The 25,737-nt window shown below is 39.1% G+C and overlaps 1 protein-coding gene across 2 annotated transcripts in view; it reads left to right on the forward strand.

Annotated features, from left to right (window-relative positions):
* Positions 1-25,737, forward strand: part of GCSAML (germinal center associated signaling and motility like) — a 120,316-nt gene that overhangs the window by 44,472 nt on the left and 50,107 nt on the right. Inside the window, exon 2 of one of the 2 annotated variants that reach the window (XM_072837706.1) lies at positions 11,790-11,952. The exons of the other annotated variant lie outside the window; for it this stretch is intronic. The gene's annotated coding sequence lies outside the window, so the exon portion shown is untranslated. The remainder of the gene's footprint in view (positions 1-11,789; positions 11,953-25,737) is intronic. 2 annotated transcript variants of the gene reach the window in all.

A 25,737-nucleotide genomic window follows, 5' to 3' on the forward strand; every position in this document is an offset into this window, starting at 1 on the left:
TCAAAGGATCTAGTGTGTTGTAAAAAATGTCTAATCACAAGACACTTGTTTTATCTTCTGGAGCATTCAGGAGGGAAGCAGAGGGTGATGTATATGTCAGGGGATTGAAATTGCAAGGAAAGAAGCTTTGGGGATTTGTTTTTCCCTTTTGAATAATTACAATTTCATTGTAACCAAACTAATTGATTTCTTTTATGAATAAAACACTATTGTAAGTGTTTTTACTGCCAAACACTGTTTACAAAACATAGAATCAAACCTCTCTACAGAAAGATTTATCACACAGTGGAGGACAGAGCCTGAAGTATTTGCTCATTACAATTTTGGCACATGTTGCTATAGATTTTCTTTAAAATTCAATCATATAATTATTGGTGTCCACCACAGCAATGAACTGATACATTTTCTTTAAAAATGAGCCTATTTTTCTTGTGGTAAAATACACATAACATTAATTTAGCATCATAATAATTTTTTAAGTATACAAATCAGTGAAATTAAGGGTGTTCACAGGGCAGTGCAGCCCTCACCAACATCTAGTTGCAGAACTTTCTTGTTGCTCCAGATGTAGCCGTGACAGAGTCACTCTTCATTTGCTTTCTTTCTCCAGGCTTTGGCAACCACTGATCTGCTTTGTCCCTAAGGATTTACCTATTGTGGATATTACACATAAATGAAATAATATGTTTTGTGGCCTTTTATGTTTGGATTCTTTCACTTAGCATATGTCTTGCTCATCCACATTATGGCATATGTTTTGCTCACTCTTGTAACTGAATATTATTCCATTGTGTGCCTTCGCCATATTATATTTACCTATTTATTTGCTGATGTATATTGGGTGTATTTGTTGGATATTTTGGCTATTTCTACCTTCAGCTATTGTGAATTGAGTTTTTCTGAACATTTCTCTACAAATTGTGTCTGAATGCCTGTTTTCAATTATTTCAGGTATACACTTAGGATTGGACTCACTGGGACATATGAGAACTCTGTGATTAATTTATGGGGGAACTGTCAAACTTTTCACAGTGACACATCATTGATATTCCTATAAGCACTGCATTGTATGTTCTGATTTTTCCACATCTTCACCACTACTTTTTATTTTCCACTTAAGGTTTTTTTTTTTTTTGTAATAATCCTGGTGGGTGTGAAGTCACATTTCCTTCTAGTTTCGATTTGTACTTCCCTAAAGATTGATATTGTGCATCTGTTCATGTACTTTTGGTCACTTTATCTTTTTTGAAGCAGTATTTAATCAGGTTCTTTGCCCACTTTTAATTGCATTGTTTGTCTTTTTGTTGTTAAGAAATTAGTTAAGAAATTAGTTCTTTTTATATTCTGATTATTAGATACTTTATAGATAGATCATTTGCAAACAGTTTCTTTTATCTGTGTGCTGTTTTCTTGGTCACTTTTTCCATAGTGTCCTTTGACAAAGAATTTTTTTCACAAAATCCAATCTGTCTATTTTCATTTTGCTTCATAATTTGGGGTGTCATATTTAGGAAACTTTTTAATGCCACATCCATTGAATTTATGAGTTTTACCAAATCCAGACTCATGAAGTATTTCTTCTCCATAGTCTTCCAAGAGTTTTTAAATTTTAGCCCTTACAATTAGGTCCCTCGGCGAATTTATTTATTTATTTATTTAGTTAGTTAGTTTTAATATGATGTAAGATAGGGGCTCAGCTTCATTCTTTAACAGGTATATATGTATTTGGCCCAGCACTAGTTACTGAAGAAACTATTCTTTCCCCCATTGAATGGTCTTGACACCCTTGTCTAAAATTAAAAAAAAAATAAATTAAAAAAAATTTTTACCAAGACGTTTCTACTATTACATAACTTAAATAAAAAGGATCTAATTCAAAAAAAGCACCTAATTCAGTAATTCTACTCTCTCAATAACAAATATTTGCTAATTATAAAATAATGCTGTGCCAAATGTTTTATTTCAAGAAAACAGCAACTTTCAAAAAATATCATTGAACAAAAAAAGAAAATCGATTGCCATAGGTGTATGAGTTTATTCTGTACTTCTATTTCTTTTTTTAATTTATTTTTTATTGGTGTTCAATTTACTAACATACAGAATAACCCCCAGTGCCCGTCACCCATTCACTCCCACCCCCTGCCCTTCTCCCCTTCCACCACCCCTAGTTCGTTTCCCAGAGTTAGCAGTCTTTACGTTCTGTCTCCCTTTCTGATATTTCCCACACATTTCTTCTCCCTTCCCTTATATTCCCTTTCACTATTATTTATATTCCCCAAATGAATGAGACCATATAATGTTTGTCCTTCTCTGATTGACTTACTTCACTCAGCATAATACCCTCCAGTTCCATCCATGTTGAAGCAAATGGTGGGTATTTGTCATTTCTAATAGCTGAGTAAAAATCCATTGTATACGTAAACCACATCTTCTTTATCCGTCATCTTTCGATGGACACCGAGGCTCCTTCCACAGCTTGGCTATTGTGGACATTGCTGCTATAAACATCGGGGTGCAGGTGTTCCTGCGTTTCACTGCATCTGTATATTTAGGGTAAATCCCCAACAGTGCAATTGCTGGGTCGTAGGGAAGGTATATATTTAACTGTTTGAGGAACCTCCACACAGTTTTCAGAGTGTCTGCAACAGTTCACATTCCCACCAACAGTGTAAGAGGGTTCCCTTTTCTCTGCATCCTCTCCAACATTTGTGGTTTTCTGCCTTGTTAATTTTCCATTTCTCACTGGTGTGAGGTGGTATCTCATTGTGGTTTTGATTTGTATTTCCCTGATGGCAAGTGATGTGGAGCATTTTCTCATGTGCGTGTTGGCCATGTCTATGTCTTCCTGTGTGAGATTTCTGTTCATGTCTTTTGCCCATTTCATGATTAGATTGTTTGTTTCTTTGGTGTTGAGTTTAATAAGTTCTTTATAGATCTTGGAAACTAGTCCTTTATCTGATATGTCATTTGCAAATATCTTCTCCCATTCTGTAGGTTGTCTTTGAGTTTTGTTGACTGTATCCTTTGCTGGGCAAAAACTTCTTATCTTGATGAAGTCCCAATAGTTCATTTTTGCTTTTGTTTCTTTTGCCTTCGTGGATGTATCTTGCAAGAAGTTACTATGGCCGAGTTCAAAAAGGGTGTTGCCTGTGTTCTTCTCTAGGATTTTGATGGACTCTTGACTCACATTTAGATCTTTCATCCATTTTGAGCTCATCTTTGTGTATGGTGCAAGAGATGGTCTAGTTTCATTCTTCTGCATGTGGATGTCCAATTTTCACAGCATCATTTATTGAAGAGACTGTCTTTCTTCCAATGGATAGTCTTTCCTCCTTTATCGAATATTAGTTGCCCATAAAGTTCAGGGTCCACTTCTGGGTTCTCTATTCTGTTCCACTGGTCTATGTGTCTGTTTTTGTGCCAGGACCACACTGTCTTGATGACCACAGCTTTGTAGTACAACCTGAAATCTGGCATTGTGATGCCCCCAGCTATGGTTTTTTTTTTAAAATTCCCCTGGCTATTCGGGGTCTTTTCTGATTCCACACAAATCTTAAAATAATTTGTTCTAACTCTCTGAAGAAAGTCCATGGTATTTTGATAGGGATTGCGTTAAACGTGTATATTGCCCTGGGTAACATTGACATTTTCACAATATTAATTCTGCCAATCCATGAGCATGGAATATTTTTCCATCTCTTTGTGTCTTCCTCAATTTCTTTCAGAAGTGTTCTATAGTTTTGAGGGTATAGATCCTTTACATCTTTGGTTAGGTTTATTCCTAGGTATCTTATGCTTTTGGGTGCAATTGTAAATGGGATTGACTCCTTAATTTCTCTTTCTTCAGTCTCATTGTTAGTGTATAGAAATGCCACTGATTTCTGGGCATTGATTTTGTATCCTGCCACGCTACCGAATTGCTGTATGAGTTCTAGCAATCTTGGGGTGGAGACTTTTGGGTTTTCTATGTAGAGTATCATGTCATCGGCGCAGAGGGAGAGTTTGACTTCTTCTTTGCCAATTTGAATGCCTTTAATGTCTTTTTGTTGTCTGATTGCTGAGGCTAGGACTTCCAGTACTATGTTGAACAGCAGTGGTGAGAGTGGACATCCCTGTCTTGTTCCTGATCTTAGGGGAAAGGCTCCCAGTGCTTCCCCATTGAGAATGATATTTGCTGTGGGCTTTTCATAGATGGCTTTTAAGATGTCGAGGAATGTTCCCTCTATCCCTACACTCTGAAGAGTTTTCATCAGGAATGGATGCTGTATTTTGTCAAATGCTTTCTCTGCATCTAATGAGAGGATCGTATGGTTCTTGGTTTTTCTCTTGCTGATATGATGAATCACATTGATTGTTTTACGGGTGTTGAACCAGCCTTGTGTCCCAGGGATAAATCCTACTTGGTCATGGTGAATAATTTTCTTAATGTATTGTTGGATCCTATTGGCCAGTATCTTGTTGAGAATTTTTGCATCCATGTTCATCAGGGATATTGGTCTGTAATTCTCCTTTTTGGTGGGGTCTTTGTCTGGTTTTGGAATTAAGGTGATGCTGGCCTCATAGAACGAATTTGGAAGTACTCCATCTCTTTCTATATTTCCAAAAGCTTTAGGAGAATGGGCATGGTTTCTTCTTTAAACGTTTGATAAAATTCCCCAGGGAAGCCATCTGGCCCTGGACTCTTGTGTCTTGGGCGGTTTTTGATGACTGCTTCAATTTCCTCCCTGGTTATTGGCCTGTTAAGGTTTTCTATTTCTTCCAGTTCCAGTTTTGTTAGTTTGTGGCTTTCCAGGAATGCGTCCATTTCTCCTAGATTGCCTAATTTATTGGCATATAGCTGTTCATAATATGTTTTTAAAATCGTTTGTATTTCCTTGGTGTTGGTAGTGATCTCTCCTTTCTCATTCATGATTTTATTAATTTGAGTCTTCTCTCTCTTCTTTTTAATAAGGCTGGCTAATGGTTTATCTATCTTATTAATTCTTTCAAAGAACCAACTCCTGGTTCTGTTGATGTGTTCCACAGTTCTTCTGGTCTCGATTTCGTTGAGTTCTGCTCTAATCTTTATTAACTCCCTTCTTCTCTTGGGTGTAGGATCTATTTGCTGTTTTTTCTCTAGCTCCTTTATGTGTAAGGTTAGCTTTTGTATTTGAGTTCTTTCCAGTTTTTGAATGGATGCTTGTATTGAGATGAATTTCCCCCTTAGGATGGCTTTTGCTGCATCCCAAAGATTTTGGATGGTTGTATCTTCATTCTCATTAGGTTCCATAAATCTTTTTAATTCTTCCTTAATTTCCTGGTTGACCTTTTCATCTTTTAGCAGGATGGTCCTTAACCTCCACATGTTTGAGGTCCTTCCAAACTTCTTGTTGTGATTTAGTTCTAATTTCAAGGCATTATGGTCTGAGAATATGCAGTGGACGATCCCAATCTTTTGGTATCGGTTTAGACCCGTTTTGTGACCCAATATGTGGTGTATTCTGGAGAAAATTCCATGTGTGCTTGAGAAGAATGTGTATTCAGTTGAGTTTGGATGTAAAGTTCTGTAGATATCTGTGAAATCCATCTGGTCCAGTGTATCATTTAAAGCTCTCGTTTCTTTGGAGATGTTGTGCTTAGAAGACCTATCGAGTATAGAAAGAGCTAGATTGAAGTCACCAAGTACAAGTGTATTATTATCTAAGTATTTCTTCACTTTGGTTAATAATTGATTTATATATTTGGCAGCTCCACATTCGGGGCATATATATTGAAGATTGTTAAGTCCTCTTGTTGGATAGATCCTTTAAGTATGATATAGTGTCCCTCTTAATCTCTCACTACAGTCTTTGGGGTAAATTTTAGTTTATCTGATATAAGGATGGCTACTCCTGCTTTCTTTTGAGGACCATTCGAATGGTAAATGGTTCTCCAACCTTTTATTTTCAGGCTGTAGGTGTCCTTCTGTCTAAAATGAGTCTCTTATAGACAGCAAATAGATGGGTCCTGCTTTTTCATCCAGTCGAAACCCTGCGCCTTTTGATGGGGTCATTAAGCCCGTTCACATTCAGAGTTACTATTGAGAGATATGAGTTTAGTGTCATCATGATAAATATTCAGTCCTTGTTTTTGTGGACTGTTCCACTGAACTTCTTCTTAAAGGGGAATTTTAAGAGTCCCCGTTAAAATTTCTTGCAGAGCTGGTTTGGAGGTCACATATTCTTTTAGTTGCTGCCTGTCTTGGAAGCTCTTTATGTCTCCTTCCATTTTGAATGAGAGCCTTGCTGGATAAAGTATTCTTGGTTGCATGTTCTTCTCATTTAGGACCCTGAATATATCCTGCCAGCCCTTTCTGGCCTGCCAGGTCTCTGTGGAGAGGTCTGCTGTTACCCTAATACTCCTCCCCATAAAAGTCAGGGATTTCTTGTGTCTTGCTGCTTTAAGGATCTTCTCTTTATCTTTGGAATTTGCAAGCTTCACTATTAAATGTCGAGGTGTTGAACCGTTTTTATTGATTTTAGGGGGGATCTCTCTATTTCCTCGATCTGAATGCCTGTTTCCCTTCCCAGATTAGGAAACTTTTCAGCTAGAATTTGTTCAAATACATATTCTGGCCCTCTGGCCCTTTCGGCACCCTCGGGAACACCAATTAAATGTAGGTTTTTCTTCCTCAGGCTGTCGTTTATTTCCCTTAATCTATCTTCATGGTCTTTTAATTGTTTGTGTCTCTTTTCCTCAGTTTCCCTCTTTGTCATCAACTTGTTTTCTATGTCACTCACTCGTTCTTCCACCTCATTAACCCTCGTCGTTAGGACTTCTAGTTTGGATTGCATTTCCTTCAATTGATTTTTAATTTCTGCCTGACTGGATCTAAATTCTGCAGTCATGAAGTCTCTTGAGTCCTTTATGCTTTTTTGTAGAGCCACCAGTAGCTGTATAGTAGTGCTTCTGAATTGGCTTTCTGACATTGAATTGTAATTCAGATTTTGTAACTCTGTGGGAGAGAGGACTGTTTCTGATTCTTTCATTTGAGGTGAGGTTTTCCTTCTAGTCATTTTGCTCAGTGCAGAGTGGCCAAAAGCAAGTTGTATTGGGAAAAGGAGAAAAAGAGGAGAGAAAGAAGGAAAGAAAAGAGAAAGAGAAAAAAAAGGAAGAAAAAAACCGAAAAAAAAGAAGAAAAAGAGAAAGAAAAAGAAAGGAAGGAGAAGAAAAGGGGGTTGGGGGAAGGAAACAAATCAAAAATAAAAAAAAATAAAAATAAAAAATAAAAAAAAAAGAACCACGGGGGAGTATCTTCTGATTCTGTGTACTTTAAGTCCCTTGGCTTCCCCTGGAAGTTGTCAGTCAGTCTAGCTGGTGTTCTGGGGGAGGGGCCTGCTGTGCTGATTTTCAGGTGTTAGCAGTTGGGGGAGCTGCTCTGCCCCCTGCCTGGTGCAGGGCTCAGTGGGGGTTGTTTACCCCGTTAGGCCCCAGGAGCAACAGCCCCAGTGGCGGGGCCAGCTCTGGAGACCTGGATTCAGCCCCCACAGTAACTCCGGAGCTCTCAGTCTGCAGGGCCTCGAGGTTCCGGGGCGGGGCCGCTGATCTGCTCAGCTGGGGCAGGAGCGTCCTTGCTGTCCTGGGCCCTCCCGGCCTCTGCCTGTCCCGGGGGAGGCCGGATCCCGGGCTGTGTCCCGGCGCCCTGTGCTCCGGGGCCTGCGCTGGTGGATTCGCGCTCCCGCCCCGCAGCCCCCTCCGCGGAGCCGCCCCCGAGCCCCCTCGAGCTGCTCCGGGTCCCGCCGTGCGCGCTGCAGCCCTTAGGGAGCTCGGCGCACTCCCCCGGGGCGCAGGTGTCTGTTAGCGTCCCCGGGAGCCCGAGGGCATCCCCGCCCTTCCGGGTCCTGCTCCACCTCCCTGCGAACCCCTTTCCTCCCGGGAAGGTCGGTGCAGCTCCTGCGTCTCCGGGACGGGGCTCTCCTGTCCTGGGGACACTCGCCCCGGCCTCAGCCCGGCTCCTCGCGGGGCCCCTCCCCCTTGGAGGCCTTTTCTTTATCTTTTTCCCCGTCTTCCTACCCTGATAGAAGCGTGAACTCTTCTCACTGTAGCATTCCAGCTGTTCTCTCTTTAAATCTCAGGCCAAATTCATAGATTTTCAGGATGATTTGAAGGTGATCTAGGTAATTTGGTGGGGACGGGTGACTTGGGGACCCTGCTCTTCCGCCATCTTGCCCCTCCCCCCCGTACTTCTATTTCTGTACCACTGATCTATTGTTATGTTAGTACCACAATTTTGATTACTATAGATTTGTAATAAGTTTTGAAAGTGGAAAATTGAGGTCTGTGAATTTGGGTCCCCCCTCTGCATATTGTTTTGGCTGTTCTGGGTTCCTTGTAATTAAATATAAATTTCAGAATTGGCTTTTCTATTTTTGCAATGATGAGAACAAAAAATATTGGGGTTTTGATAGGAATTGAATTAAATCCATGTATCATTTTGAGGAGTGTTGCCATCTTAGCCATATTAAGTCTTCCCATTCATAGACATGAACGTCTATTAAGTCTTCAATATTTTCATCAATAGTTTATTGTTTTCAATGTAGAAATCTTAAACATACTTAAATTTATTCCTAACTATTTTCTTCCTCCCATGTTATTGTAAATAGAATTACTCTGTTAATTTCATTTTGGGGTTGTTTATGGCTAGTGTACAAAAACTATTTTGTGTATTTTGTGTTTTGATGGAGAGTCTTTCAACTTTGGTGAATTCATTTATTTGCTCTAACAGTTTTGTGATTCTCCAGGTTTGGATACATTAAAAATCATGCCATTTGTGAGTAGAGATCATTTTATTACACTCTTTTCTTTTTGAGAGTCTTTATTTCTTTTGTTTGCCTAATTCCTTCGTCTAGAACTTCAGCACAATGTTGAACAGAAGTGATATTGGTGGATGCCCTTGACTTGTTCCTGATTTTAGAGAGTAATCTTAGTTTTTTACAATAGAGTATGATGTTAGATGTGGGTTTTTAAACTACTACCTTATCATGTTGAAGCAGTTTCCTTCTTGAAATACATGAATTTATTTTTGCATGTTGAATGGTCCTTGCATTACTATACTAAATCTCACTTAGTCATCATGTATAATGCTTTTAATATGCTCTGCAGGATTTGATTAGCTATTTTTTTGAGGATTTCTGTATCTACATTAATAAAGTACATTGGTCTGCAATTTTCTTTTCTTCAATGTCTAGCTGATAGCTATACACTTTTACATATATTTGGAAAAACTTCATTGGATAGTATTTCTTCTTCTTCAGCACTGGTCCCTAATTGCATCATTATTCATTTACTCTTCAATTTGTGTAAAGATTTGGGTGAGCATAATTACTAAGAATTTCGCCTTTATAATTTGTCAAGCCTAGATTTGCACATTGAACTGCAACTAGCTAGTTCTAGCTATTAGTCAAGCCTCTTAAATTTACTTGTCTTCTGTTTTTTGATATGCACATTAAAAGATTTGTAGAATATAATTTTAATTTTTAAACCCTGTGAAGGTAAGACCTGTGTCTAACCTGGTTACTATTATATTCTCCATTGTCCCAATATATACCTTGATTTGGTACCTGGCATGTTGACATCTAATACATTATTATTATCATTATTATTCTTATTCAATGAATGAATGATTCCAGATCTATTCTGTTAATGATGACAATAATGCTTTTCATATAACACAGGGATACAGGCATTGGAATATGTCTGTGACATAATTTACTCCAATGAGTCATTTTACACCAATAATAATTTTATCTGACTTTTGGATTATCCCTAAATTATTCAGATTACTCTTAGTTAAACTCTTTAAATATCTATTATGAGTGCCCTGTTAAAGATGAGGCCAGTATGGTTTTGAGTGGTCTTGTTCAAGGTCCTATGGATACTAAGGGGAAGTGGGTGGGGGAATGGGGAACTGGGTGACGGGTACTGGAAGCGCACTTGATGGGATGAGCTCTGGATGTTATACTGTATGTTGGCAAATTGAATTTAAATAAAATCTTTTTTTTAAAGGTTAGATGGCTACTAAATGCAGAGCAAGAACTGCACGTAAATTTGCACTCCTAAGTAACATTCTTTTTCTATTTCACACACTCCTTTAGTGACCTCATCTAGTCCAATGAGTTCAAATAGTAAATCCTGGAGACTTTCCAAGTTACATCTGTAGCCAGCACCTCTATGCCAAACTTCAGATTTCTATGGCTAACTCCCTGAACTGTATCTTCATTTGGATGGTATTATGGACAGAATTCCAGCCCCCCCCCCCAATTATAGTTGAAATCCTAATCCCCAAGGCGACTCCTCTCTTGGGTAAAAGATATATACTTTTCATTTTTCCTTTTTTTGTGTTTGTGCTTGTGAATGAATGTGTATGTGGCAAACTGTGATGGAAACATACGTATTAGTTTGATGAGGCTGATATAACAAAATACAAAAAAAAAAAAACCCAAAACCAACCTGAGTAGTTAAAACAATAGAAGTTTATTTCTCACAGTCCTGGAAGATAGAGTTCTGTAAATATCAAGGTGCCATTAGAGACCATTTATCTGAAGAGACCTCTCCTAGACTTGATGGTAACGTCTCTTTGTGTCTTCACATGTTTGTGCATCACTGATGTCTCTCTGTGTGTCCAAATCTCCTCTTTTTATGACACCAGTCACTTGGATTGGGTTCCACCCTAATGGTCTTATTTTAAGTTAACTGCTTCTTTAAAAAATATTGTCTTTAAATATGCATTCTAAGGTACTGGAATTAGGGTTTCAACACATGAATGGGGAGTCATGATTCAGTTCAAAGCACTGTGATTCTTCAATTCTAAAATTTCAGAGTTATGGGCAATGCCCCCCAGTGTGATTTAAGAACTCACTTAAGTTCTTCCCCCGACCCTCTTTTTTCAGTTTTATTGAGGTGTGGTTGACAAATATTATATATATTTGAGGTGTACACAGTGATATGTTTACATACGTATGCACTGTGAAATGATGCCTCCAATGAAGATAATTGATCTACCCACCACCTCCCCTTTCTCCTATGAGTGTGCTGGAAACAGATTTATTCTCTTTGCACATTTTGAATATATAACAGGATTGTTAACCAGAATCACCATGTTGTATATTACATCTCTGGAACTTATTAATCCTATAGCTGAAAGCACCCAGCTTTATTTCAGTTAGCTCTGACCAGATCTAAAGCTCCTATTTATGCAATATAGAAACAGTATTACACAGATCCTCTCTCAAACTGGCATCCTTTACATCCCTTCCAGACACAGCCTTCCCTGATAAACACCTTCCCTTGAGAAAACAGCCTTTACTTAGGCAAAGATGCAAAATAACTGTGTGCACAGTGGCACACACTCATACACATATACACACACAAACACCCACGCTGTTTGCCCAACACCTTTTCTGAAACAGTTTAGTAACTGACTAGGATTCAGTCTACCCACAGAAATACAAAAGAAAGTAGAAAGTAGAAAAGTTTTGATATGCAGATTAAAATGCATACCACACATCCCATCAAAGGAACCTGGAAGTTTGTGGAAAACAAAAACAGGACACTTCTTGGCTTGGTTAATTTTTTCATTGCTTTGCTTAATAACTGATCAGGTTCTATTGAATTAATTGAGGTTTAAACTAAAAATGCTGAGGAATCCCCATACTGTTTTCGGCAATGTCTGTACTGATTTGCAGTCCCATTAACAGTGCACATGAGTTTCCTTCACTCCACATCCTCACTGGCTTTTGTTATCTCTTGTCTTTTTGAAAATAAATATTCAGAGGTGGGGCAAGATGGCGGAAGAGAAGGGTCCCCAAGTCACCTGTCCCCAGCAAATTACCTAGATAACCTTCAAATCATCCTGAAAACCTACGCATTTGGCCTGAGATTTAAAGAGAGAACAGCTGGAATGCTGCAGTGAGAAGAGTTCGGGCTTCTATCAAGGTAGGAAGATGGGGCAGGAGCAGGGGGAAGAAATAAAGAAACAAAAGGCATCCAAGGGGACAGGACCCCACGAGGACCCGGGCTAAGGCCACGGGGAGTGCCCCCAGGACAGGAAAGCTCCGTCCTGGAGAAGCAGGTGTTTCACCAATCTTCCCAGATGTAAAGGCTCTCACAGGGAGTTGGAGCAGGATTCCAGGAGGGGCGGGGATACCCTCAGGCTCCCTGGGACACTAACAGACACCTGCGCCCCAGGGAGAGCCACCACACACTGCGGCCGAGCTCCCTAAAGGAGCAACAAGCGCACGGCTGGACCCGGGAGCAGCTTGGAGGCTGCTCGGGCGGAAGCTCCACGAGGAGGGGGCTGCATAGCCCCAGGACCAGCTCTGAAGCGGCTCCGGCAGAGGCTCCGCACAGACAGAGCTACACCGGGAGCGCGATTCCAACAGCGCAGGCCTGGGAGCACTGGTCGCCGGGGACACAGCCTAGGATCTGGCCTCCCCCCGGGACAGGCAGAGGCCGGGAGGGCCCAGGACAGCAAGGACGCTCCTGCCCCAGCTGAGCAGATCAGCGGGCCCGCCCTGGAGCCTCCAGGCCCTGCAGACGGAGAGCTCTGGAGTTACTGCCGGAGCTGACTCCAGGGCTCCAGAGCTGGCCGCCGCCACTGGGGTTGTTCCTCCTGGGACCTCACTGGGTAAACAACACCCACTGAGCCCCACAGTAGCCTCACCCTATAAACAGGTTAAGCACCTTTCACTGAGCCCTGCAGGAAGCAGGGGGCTGAACAGCTCCCCCAAGTGCTAACACCTGAAAAATCACGTTGGTTCCTCCCCCAGAAAACCAACTAGACCGACAGGGGAAAAACAAATTATTGACCAAGCAGCATTGGAAAGTTCTGGGGAAGTCGAGGGATTTATAGCACAGAGAATCAGAGGATACTCCCCCTTGTTTTTTGCTTTTGCTTTCTGTTTGCTTCCCTCCTTTTTACTTTTTCTTTTTTCTTTTTTTTCCTCTTTTTTTTTTCTTTTTATTTTCATCTTTCTCTCCTCTTTTTTCTCCTTTTCACAAATACAACTTGTTTTTGGCCACTGAGCAAAATGACAAGAAGGAAAAACTCACCTCAAAGAAAGAACCAGAAACAGTTCTCTCTCCCACAGACTTACAAAATTTGGATTACAATTCAACGTCAGAAAGCCAATTCAGAAGCACTATTATAAAGCTACTGATGGCTCTAGAAAAAAAAATAAAGGACTCAAGAGACTTCAGACTGCAGAATTTAGATCTAATCAGGGAGAAATTAAAAATCAATTAAATGAGATGCAATCCAAACTAGAGGTCCTAACAACGAGGGTTAACAAGGTGGAAGAAAGAGTGAGTTACATAGAAGACAAGTTGATGGCAAAGAGGGAAACTGAGGAGAAACGAGACAAAAAATTAAAAGATCATGAGGATAGATTAAGGGAATTAAATGACAACCTCAGAAAGAAAAATGTATGTTTAATTGGTGTTCCCGAGGGTGCCAAAAGGAACAGAGGACCAGAATATGTATTTGAACAAATCATAGCTGAAAAATTTCCTAATCTGGGAAGAGAAACAGGAATTGATATCCAAGAAATAGAGAAAGTCCCCCCCCCCAAAATCAATCAAAACCGCTCAAATTTAATAGTGAAGCTTGCAAATTCCAAAGATAAAGAGAAGATCCTTAAAGCAGCAAGAGACAAGAAATTTCTAACTTATATGGGGAGAAATATTAGATTAACAGCAGACCTCTCCACAGAGAACTGGCAGGCCAGAAAGGGCTGGAAGGATATAGTCAGGGTCCTAAATGAGAAGAACATGCAGTCAAGAATACTTTATCCAGAAAGGCTCTCATTCAGAATAGAAGGAGAGATAAAAAGCTTCCAAGATAGGCAGGAACTGAAAGAATATGTGATCATCAAACCAGCTCTGCAAGAAATTTTAAGGGGGACTCTCAAAATTCCCCTTTAAGAAGAAGTCCAATGGAACAATCTACAAAAACAGGGGCTGAACAGGTATCATGATGACACTAAACTCATATCTTTCCATAGTAACTCTGAATGTGAATGGGCTTAATGACCCTATCAAAAGGCGCAGGGTTTCAGACTGGATAAAAAAGCAGGACCCATCTATTTGCTGTCTACAAGAGACTCATTTTAGACAGAAGGATACCTACAGCCTGAAAATACAAGGTTGGAGAACCATGTACCATTCAAATGGTCCTCAAAAGAAAACAGGGGTAGCCATCCTTATATCAGATAAACTAAAATTTACCCCGAAGACTGTCGTGAGAGATGAAGAGGGACACTATATCATACTTAAAGGATCTATCCAAGAGGACTTAACAATCCTCAATATATATGCCCCGAATGTGGGAGCTGCCAAATATATCAATCAATTAATAACGAAAGTTAAGACATACTTAGATAGTATTACACTTATACTTGGTGACTTCAATGTAGCGCTTTCTATACTCGACAGGTATTCTAAGCAAAATATCTCCAAAGAAACAAGAGCTTTAAAAGATACATTGGACCAGATGGATTTCACAGATATTTATAGAACTTTACGTCCAAACACAAGTGAATACACATTCCTCTGAAGTGCAAATGGAACTTTCTCCAGAATAGACCACATACTGGGTCACAAATCAGGTCTTAACCGATACCAATAGATTGGGACCATCCCCTGCGTATTCGCAGACCATAATGCCTTGAAATTAGAACTAAGTCACAAGAAGAAGTTTGGAAGGATTTCAAACACGTGGAGTTTAAGGACCACCCTGCTAAAAGATGAAAGGGTCAACCAGGAAATTAAGGACGAATTGAAAAGATTGATGGAAACTAATGAGAATGAAGATACAACCGTTCAAAATCTTTGGGATGCAGCAAAAGCAGTCCTGAAGGGGAAATACATCGCAATACAAGCATCCATCCAAAAACTGGAAAGAACTGAAATACAAAAGCTAACCTTGCACTTAAAGGAGCAGGGGAAAAAACAGCAAATAGATCCTGCACCCAGCAGAAGAAGAGAGTTAATAAAGATTCTAGCAGAACTCAATGAAATTGAGACCAGAAATACTGTGGAACACATCAACAAAACCAGGAGTTGGTTCTTTGAAAGATAGATAATGCATTAGCTAGCCTTATTAAAGAGAGAGAGAGAAGACTCAAATTAATAAAATCATAAATGAGAAAGGAGACGTCACTACCAACACCAAGGAAATACAAACTATTTTAAAAACATATTATGAACAGCTATATGCCAATAAATTAGGCAATCTAGAGAAGTAGAAGCATTTCTGGAAAGCCACAAACTACCAACACTGGAACAGGAAGAAATAGAAAACCTGAACATGCCAATAACAAGGGAGGAAATTGAAGCAGTCATCAAAAACCTCCGAAGATACAAAAGTCCACGGCCTGATGGCTTCCCAGGGGAATTCTATCAAACGTTTAAAGAAGAAACGATACCTATTTTACTGAAGCTGTTTGGGAAGATAGAAAGAGATGGAGTACTTCCAAACTCGTTCTATGAGGCCAGCATCACCTTAATTCCAAAACAAGACAAAGACCCTACCAAAAAGGAGAATTATAGACCAATATCCCTGATGAACATGGATGCAAAAATTCTCAACAAGATACTGGCCAATAGGATCCAACAGTACATTAAGAAAATTATTCACCATGACCAAGTAGGATTTATCCCCGGGACACAAGGCTGGTTCAACACCCGTAAAGCAATCAATGTGATTCATCATATCAGCCAGAGAAAAAAACAAGAACCATTGGATCCTTTCAGTAGATGCAGAGAAATCATTTGACAAACTATAGCATCCATTTCTGATCAAAACTCTTCAGAATGTAGGGATAGAGGGAACATTCTTCAGCATCTTAAAAGCCATTTATGAAAAGCCCACAGCAAATATCATTCTCAATGGGGAAACACTGGGAGCCTTTCCCCTAAGATCAGGAACAAGACAGGGACTCCTCTCTCACCACTGCTATTCAACATAGTACTGGAAGTCCTAGACTCAGCAATCAAACAACAAAAATACATAAAAGGCATTCAAATTGGCAAAGAAGAAGTCAAACTCTCCCTCTTCCCCGATGACATGATACTGTACAGAGAAATCCCAAAAGCCTCCACCCCAAGATTGCTAGAACTCATACAGCAATTTATCAGTGTGACAGGATACAAACTCAATGCCCAGAAGTCAGTGGCATTCCTAGACACTAACAATGAGACTGAACAAAGAGAAATTAAGGAGTCAATCCCATTTACAATTGCACCCAAAAGCATAAGATACCTAGGAATAAACCTTACCAAAGATGTAAAGGATCTATACCCTAAAAACTATAGAACTCTTCTGAAAGAAATTGAGGAAGACACAAAGAGATGGAAAAATATTCCATACTCATGGATTGGCAGAATTAATCTTGTGAAAATGTCAATGTTACCCAGGGCAATTTACACGTTTAATGCAATCCCTATCAAAATACCATGGACTTTCAGAGAGTTGTAACAAATTACTTTAAGATTTGTGTAGAACCATTTGCTTCGATGTGTATAGAACAGGAGGGTATTGTGCTGAGTGAAATAAGTCAATCAGAGAAGGATAAACATGATATGGTCTCCTTCATTTGAGGAATATAAATAATAGTGAAAGGGAATAAAGAGGAAAGGAGAAAAATAAGTGGGAAATATTCAGAAAGGGAGACAGAACATGGAAGACTCCTAACTCTGGGAAACAAACTAGGGGTGATGGAATTGGAGGAGGGCTAGGGGTGGGTGTACTGGGTGATACGCACTGGGGTGGGCACTTGATGGGATGAGCATTGGGTGTTATTCTGTATGTTGGCAAATTGAACACAATAAAAAATAAATTTAGTATTAAAAATGATTTGTGTAGGGATCCCTGGGTGGCACAGCGGTTTGGCGCCTGCCTTTGGCCCAGGGCGCGATCCTGGAGACCCGGGATCGAATCCCACGTCGGGCTCCCGGTGCATCGAGCCTGCTTCTCCCTCTGCCTGTGTCTCTGCCTCTCTCTCTCTCTCTCTCTCTGTGACTATCCTAAATAAATAAATAAAATATTAAAAAAAATGATTTGTGTAGAATCAGAAATGACCCTAATAGCCAGGGGAATTTTTAAAAAAGAGAACCATAGCTGGAGGCATCACAATGCCAGATTTCAGGTTGTACTACAAAGCCGTGGTCATCAAGACAGTGTGCTCCTGGCACAAAAACAGACATATAGATCAATGGAACAGAATAGAGAATCCAGAAGTGGACCCTCAACTTTATGGGCAACTAATATTAGACAAAGGAGGAAAGACTATCCATTGGAAAAAAGACAGTCTCTTCAATAAATGGTGCTGGGAAAATTGGACATCCACATGCAGAGGAATGAAGCTCGACAATTCTCTTGCATCATACACAGAGATAAACTCAAAATGGATGAAAGATCTTAATGTGAGACAAGATTCCATCAAAATCCTAGAGAAGAACACAGGCAACACCCTTTTTGAACTCGGCCACAGTAACTTCTTGCAAGATACATCCACGAAGGCAAGAGAAACAAAAGCAAAAATGAACAATTGGGACTTCATCAAGATAAGAAGCTTTTGCACAGCCAAAGAAACAGTCAGCAAATCTCAAAGACAACCTACAGAATGGAAGAAGATATTTGCAAATGACGTATCAGATAAAGGGCTAGTTTCTAAGATCTATAAAGAACTTATTAAACTCTACAGCAAAGAAACAAACAATCCAATCATGAAATGGGCAAAGACATGAACAGAAATCTCATAGAGGAAGGCATAGACATAGCCAACAAGCACAGGAGGAAATGTCCGCGTCCCTTGCCATCAGGGAAATACAGATCAAAACCACAATGAGATACCACCTCACACCAGTGAGAATGGAGAAAATTAACAAGGCAGGAAACAACAAATGTTGGAGAGGATGTGGAGAAAAGGGAACCCTCCTGCACTGTTGGTGGGAATGTGAACTGGTGCAGCCACTCTGGAAAACTGTGTGGAGGTTCCTCAAAGAGTTAAAAATAGATCTGCCCTACGACCCAGTAATTGCACTGCTGGGGATTTACCCCAAAGATATAGATTCAATGAAATGTTGGGACCTGCACCCTATTTTTATAGCAGCAATGTGCACAATAGCCAAACTTGGAAGGAGCCTTGGTGTCCACCGAAAGATGAATGGATAAAGAAGATGTGGTTTATGTATACAATGTAATATTATTCAGCCTTTAGAAATGACAAATACCCACCACCATTTGCTTTGACGTGGATGGTAGTGGAGGATCTTATGCTGAGTGAAATAAGTCAGTCAGAGAAAGACAAACATTATATGGTCTCATTCATTTGGGGATTATGAAACATAGTGAAAGGGAATAAGGGGGAAAGGAGAAAAAATGAGTGGAAATATCAGAAAGAGAGACAGAACATGAAAGACTCCTAACTCTGGGAAACAAACTAGGGGTGGTGGAAGGGGAGGTAGGCGAAAGATGGGGGTGACCAGGTGATGAGAACTGAGGTGGGCAGTTGACCGGATGAGCACGGGTGTTATTCTATATGTTGGCGAATTGAACACCAATAAAATAAATTTATAAAAAAAGAATATAAGCATTCTAGCAGGTATGACATGACATTGGGGTCTTTATTTGTATTTCCTGATTACTGGTGGTATTAAGCACCTTTTTATGTATCTATCGGCTAATACCCATGCTCCCATGCTTATTGCAGCATATTCAGAATAACCAAAATACGGAAACAGCAGGTATCTCTTGAAGGACTAATGGATGAAGAATATATATTGGAACATTTTTCAGCCATAAAAATCATGAGACTCTTCCACTTGAAACAATATGGGTGAAACTGGAAGGGGTTATGCTAAGTGAAATAAGTTATACAGAGCAAGAAAAATATTTTTTATAATCTAATCTATATGTAGAAAGACAGAAAGAAAAAGGAGAAAGAAAGAAAAAGAGAAAGAAAGATAGAAAGAACGAAATTCAAACTTAAAGAAATAGTTAAATGATGGCTGCCAGAAGCTGGGGAGTGGGAAAAAATGGGGAGAGATATTGGTCAATGGATACAAACTTATTAGATATTAAGTTATTTTTTTAATGTATTTTTTATTGGTGTCAATTTGCCAACATATAGAATAACACCCAGTGCTCATTCTGTCAAGTGCCCACTTCAGTGCCCATTACCCAGTCACCCCCACCCCCCCACCCACCTCCCCTTCCATGACCCCTAGTTTGTTTCTCAGAGTTAGGAGTCTTTCATGTTCTGTATCTTTTCAGGACAAACATTATATGGTCTCATTCATTTGGGGAAGATATTTAAGTTCTGAGTATCTAATGCACAGAATAGTGGTTATTAATAATACTGCATTGTATATTTGAAATTTGCTGAAAGTAAATGTTAAATGTTCTCATTATAAAAGGTCACCATGTGGAGTGATAGGTGGGATAATTTGCTTCATCTTAGTGAACATTTTACAATGTATATGTATATCAAATCATCAAGTTGTATATTCTTTTTGAGTGGTGAAAGCTGGAGTAGAGCCTTTTATTTTTAAATCTTTATTTTTTATTTTTATTATTTTTTTAATAATAAATTTATTTTTTATTGGTGTTCAATTTGCCTACCTACAGAATAACACCCAGTGCTCATTCCGTCAAGTGCCCCCCTCAGTGCCCGTCACCCATTCACCCCCACCCCCCACCCTCCTCCCCATTCACCACCCCTAGTTTATTTCCCAGAGTTAGGAGTCTTTTTTTTTTTGAGTTAGGAGTCTTTATGTTCTGTCTCCCTTTCTGATATTTCCTACCCATTTCTTCTCCCTTTAACTCCAGTTAGTTAATATACAGTATTATATTAGTTTCAGTTGTGCAGTATAGTAACTCAACACTTCCCACAACACCCTGTGCTCATCAGGGCAAGTCCATGTCATTGTCCTCATCAGGGTAAGTCCATGTATTTAACCTATCCCCCCACCATATTCCCTCTGGTCACCATCAGTGTGTTCTCTATAGTTAAGGGTCTGTTTCTTGGCTTCTCTCTCTCTCTCTCTTTCTCTCTCTCTCTTCCCCCTTTTATTCTTGGTTTTGTTTCTTAAATTACACATATAAGTGATGTAATACAGTATGTGTCTTTCTATGACTTATTTCACTTAGTATAATACTCTCCATCTCCACCCATGTTGTTGCAAATGACAAGATATCATTCTTTTTTAGTGATGCAGAGCATTTTCTCATATGCATGTTGGCCATATCTATGTCTTCCTCTGTGAGATTTCTGTTCATGTCTTTTGCCCATTTCATGATTGGATTGTTTGTTTCTTTGGTGTTGAGTTTAATAAGTTCTTTATAGATCTTGGAAACTAGCCCTTTATCTGATGTGTCATTTGCAAATATCTTCTCCCATTCTGTAGGTTGTCTTTGAGTTTTGTTGACTGTATCCTTTGCTGGGCAAAAGCTTCTTATCTTGATGAAGTCCCAATAGTTCATTTTTGCTTTTGTTTCTTTTACCTTCGTGGATGTATCTTGCAAGAAGTTACTGTGGCCGAGTTCAAAAAGGGTGTTGCCTGTGTTCCCCTCTAGGATTTTGATGGAATCTTGTCTCACATTTAGATCTTTCATCCATTTTGAGTTTATCTTTGTGTATGGTGAAAGAGAGAGGTCTAGTTTCATTCTTCTGCATGTGGATGTCCAATTTTCCCAGCACCATTTATTGAAGAGACTGTCTTTGCTTCCAATGGATAGTCTTTCCTCCTTTATCGAATATTAGTTGCCCATAAAGTTCAGGGTCCACTTCTGGATTCTCTATTCTATTCCACTGATCTATGTGTCTGTTTTTGTGCCAGTACCACACTGTCTTGATGACCACAGCTTTGTAGTACAACCTGAAATCTGGCATTGTGATGCCCCCAGATATGGTTTTCTTTTTTAAAATTCCCCTGGCTACTCGGGGTCTTTTATGATTCCACACAAATCTTAAAATAATTTGTTCTAACTCTCTGAAGAAAGTCCATGGTATTTTGATAGGGATTGCATTAGGGCTGAGTAATATTCTATTATATATATTCCAAATCATTTCCCCCCCCCTAAGATCTAGGATTAGGGCTAGGTTTAGAGACAAAATAATGTTTAGGGCTAGGGAAAAATGTGAGGTTATGTGCTTATTATATTGCAGTTGATGAGGGGTTTTATCATGAATGTGTATTTTACTATGTCAAATGCTTTGTCTGCATGTATTAGGAAGATCTTATGATTCTTATCCTTTATTTTATTAATGGTACGTATCACATACTCTGATTTTCAAATATTGAACCACTTTATAACCTGGGAATAAATCCCACTTCACCATGGTGAATGATTATTTTAAAATTAATTGTATTTGATTTATTAGAATTTTATTGAGAATGTTTGCATTCATGTTTATCAAAGATATTAGCTTATATTTCTCTTTTTTGGTGGAATTTTAAATCTAGTTTTGGTAACAGGGTTAAAGCTGGCCCTGTAGAATGAGTTCTGAAGTTTTTCTTCTATTTCTATTTTTTGGAATAATTTGTGAAAAATAAATATTATACACACACAACAAAAAGAATAAACAGAGTTAATACTCTCTGCCAAAGCCATTATAGATATGGATTTAAGTAAAATGCAGGAGATGGAATTCAGGATAACAATTACAAAGTTACTAGCTGGGCTTGAGAAAAACATAGAAGACACTAGAAAATCTCTTAGTATAGAAATCAGATCTAATCAGGCTAAAACAAAAATGCTGTAACTGATTGACTCATTTCACTCAGCATAATATCCTCCAGTTCCATCCACGTTGAAGCAAATGGTGGGTATTTGTCATTTCTAATGGCTGAGTAATATTCCATTGTATACATAAACCACATCTTCTTTATTCATGAGTCAATCGAAGAAGGACAAACATTATATGTTCTCATTCATTTGGGGAATATAAATAATAGTGAAAGGGAATAGAAGGGAAGGGAGAAGAAATGGGTAGGAAATATCAGAAAGGGAGACAGAACATGAAGACTCCTAACTCTGGGAAACGAACTAGGGTTGGTGGAAGTGGAAGAGGGAGGGGGTGGGGGTGAGTGGGTGACGGGCACTGAGGGGGGCACTTGACGAGATGAGCACTGGGTGTTATTCTGTAGGTTGGCAAATTGAACACCAATAAAAAATAAATTTATTATTAAAAAAATAAAATAAAAAATGCTGTAACTGAGATGAGGTCTAAACTGGATTCTTTAACAACGAGGGTAAATGAGACAGAAGAAAGAGTAGGTGACATAGAAGACAAGTGTATGGAAAGGAAGGAAGCTGAGGAAAAAAGAAGAAAAACAACTAATGTATCATGCAGGGAGGTTTCAAGAAATCGGTGATGCTATAAAATGAGGAAATATCAGAATTATTGGGGTGCCTGAGGGTGAAGTAAGAGAAAAAGAGCCAGAAGATATATTTGAGCAAACCATAGCTGAGGACTTCCCTAATTTGGGGATGGATACAAGCATTCATGTCCAAGAGGTTGAGAAGACACCTCCCCAAATCAATAAAAAATAGATCAACACCCTGACATATAATAATAAAGCTTGTAAATGTCAGAGATAAAGAGAAAATCTGGAAATCAACTTGAGACAAAAGGTTCCTTACCTATAAGGCTAAGAATATAAGACTGGCATAAGACCTATCCACAGAGACCTGGCAGGCCAGAAAGGGCTGGAATGATATATTCTGGGTACTAAATGAGACAAACATGGAGCGAAGAATACTTTATACAGCAAGGCTGTCATTAGGAATGGAAGGAGAGAGAAAGAGCTTCCAGGACAGACAGAAGCTGAAATATTATGTGACCACCAAAACAACTCTGCAAGAAATATTAAGGGGACCCTGTAAGTGAAGAGAGGCCCCAAAAATAACATGGGCCAGAAAGAAACAGAGATAATCTACAAACACAAGGACTTTACAGGTAATGCAATGGCACTAAATTTTTTACTTTCAATAGGTTTTCTGAATGTAAATGGGCTAAAAGTTCCAGTCAAAAGACACAGAGTATCATGGATGAAAAAGCAAGACTCATCCATATGCTGTCTACAAGAGATTCATTTTAGATGTAAAGACACCCAAACTGAAAGTGAGGGGATAGACAACTATTTATCATGCCAATGAACCTCAAAAGAAAGCTGGGGTAGCAATGACCATATGAGACAAATTAGATTTTACATCAACAACTATAGTAGGGGATGAAGAGGGACACTATATCATACTGAAAGTGTCTGTCCAACAAGAAGATTTAACAATTATAAATATTCACCCTACTAGTTTAAGAGCAGCCAATTATATCAACTAATTAATAACCAAAGTAAAGAAACACATCAATAACAAGATGGTAATAGTAGGGGACTTCAACACTCCACTCTCAGCAATGGGCAGATAATCTAAGCAGAAGATCAACAAAGGAATAAGGTTTTGCATAAGATTCCTAGGAATAACCCTAACCAAAGAGATAAATATTCTATACCTTAAAAACTACAGGACACTTCTGAAAGAAATTGAGGAAGACATGAAGAGATGGAAAAATATTCCATGCTCATGTAATAGAAGAATTAATATTGTGAAAATGGCAATGATACTCAGGGCAATTTACACATATAATGCAATCCCTATCAAAATACCATGTACTTTCTTCAGAGAGTGGGAACAAATCATCTTTAGATTTGTGTGGAATCAGAAAAGACCCTGAATACCCAGGGTAATTTTAAAAAAGAAAACCATAGCTGGGGGCATCACAATGCCAGATTTCAGGTTGTACTACAAAGCTGTGGTCATCAAGACAGTGTGGTACTGGCACAAAAACAGACTAGATCAATGGAACTGAATAGAGAATCCAGAACTGGGCCCTCAACTCTATGGTCAACTAGTATTCGACAAAGCAGAAAAGACTATCCACTGGAGAAAGGAAAGTCTCTTCAATAAATGGTGCTGGAGAAATTGGACATCCACATGCAGAAGAATGAAACTAGACCATTTTCTTATACCAGACACAAAGATAAACTCAAAATGGATGAAAGATCTAAATGTGAGACAAGATTCCATCAAAATCCTAGAGGAGAACACAGGCAACACCCTTTTTGAACTCAGCCACAGTAACTTCTTGCAAGATACATCCACGAAGGCAAAATAAACAAAAGCAAAAATGAACTATTGGGACTTCATCAAGATTAAAAGCTTCTGTACAGCCAAAGAAACAGTCAACAAAACTAAAACACAACCTACAGAATGGGAGAATATATTTGCAAGTGACGTATCAGATAAAGGGCTAGTATCCAAGATCTATAATGAACTTTTTAAACTCAACAGCAAAGAAACAAACAATTCAATCATGAAATGGGCAAGAGACATGAGCAGAAATCTCACAGAGGAAGACATAGACATGGCCAACACACATATGAGAAAATGCTCTGCATCACTTGCCATCAGGGAAATACAAATCAAAACCACAATGAGATACCACCTCACACCAGTGAGAATGGAGAAAATTAACAAGGCAGGAAACAACAAATGTTGGAGAGGATGTGGAGAAAAGGGAACCCTCCTGCACTGTTGGTGTGAATGTGAACTGGTGCAGCCACTCTGGAAAACTGTGTGGAGGTTCCTCAAAGAGTTAAAAATAGACCTGCCCTATGACTCAGCGATTGCACTGCTGGGGATTTACCCCAAAGATACAGATGCAGTGAAATGCTGGGACACCTGCACCTCGATGTTTCTAGCAGCAATGGCCACAATAGCCAAACTGTGGAAGGAGCCTCAGTGTCCATCGAAAGATGAATGGATAAAGAAGATGTGGTTTATGTATACAACGGAATATTACTCAGCCATTAGAAACGACAAATACCCACCATTTTCTTTGACGTGGATGGAACTGGAAGGTATTATGCTGAGTGAAGTAAGTCAATTGGAGAAGGACAAACATTATATGGTCTCATTCATTTGGGGAATATAAAAATTAGTGAAAGGGAATAAAGGGAAAGGAGAGAAAATGGATGGGAAATATCAGTGAGGGTGACAAAGCATGAGAGACTCTTAACTCTGGGAAACCAACAAGGGGTAGTGGAAAGGGAGGTGGGCGGGGGGACGGGGTGACTGGGTGACAGACACCGAGGGGTCACTTGACAGGATGAGTACTGGGTGTTATACTATATGTTGGCAAATAGAAATCCAACAAAAAATATACAAAAAATAAAAAAAATTAAGCATATATATTTCAAAAACAAAACATAACAAAAATAGAAATGGAAGGAAAACTTCCAAACTTGTTCTATGAGGCCAGCACCAACTTGATCCCAAAACCAGACCAAGACCCCATCGAACAGGAAAAGTACAGACCAATATCCCTGATGAACATGGATGTCAAAATTTTCACTAAGAAACAAGCCAATTGGATTCAACGATACATTAGAAGTATTATTCACCATGACCAAGTAACTAAGTGGGATTTATTCCTGGGATGCAAGGTGGTTCAACATCCTCAAATCAATCAGCTTGATAGATCACATTAAGAAAAAAAGAAACATGATCCTCTCAATAGATGCAGAAAAAGAATTTGACAAAATACAACATCCATTCTTGATCAAAACTCTTCAAAATATAAGGACAGAGAGATCATACCTCAGTACATAAAAGCCATTAACAAAAATCTCACAGGAAATACCATTTCTCATATAAAT

This window comes from Canis lupus, chromosome 9 (assembly GCF_048164855.1).
Source record: "Canis lupus baileyi chromosome 9, mCanLup2.hap1, whole genome shotgun sequence".
In the NCBI taxonomy this organism is placed as follows: Eukaryota; Metazoa; Chordata; class Mammalia; order Carnivora; family Canidae; genus Canis; species Canis lupus.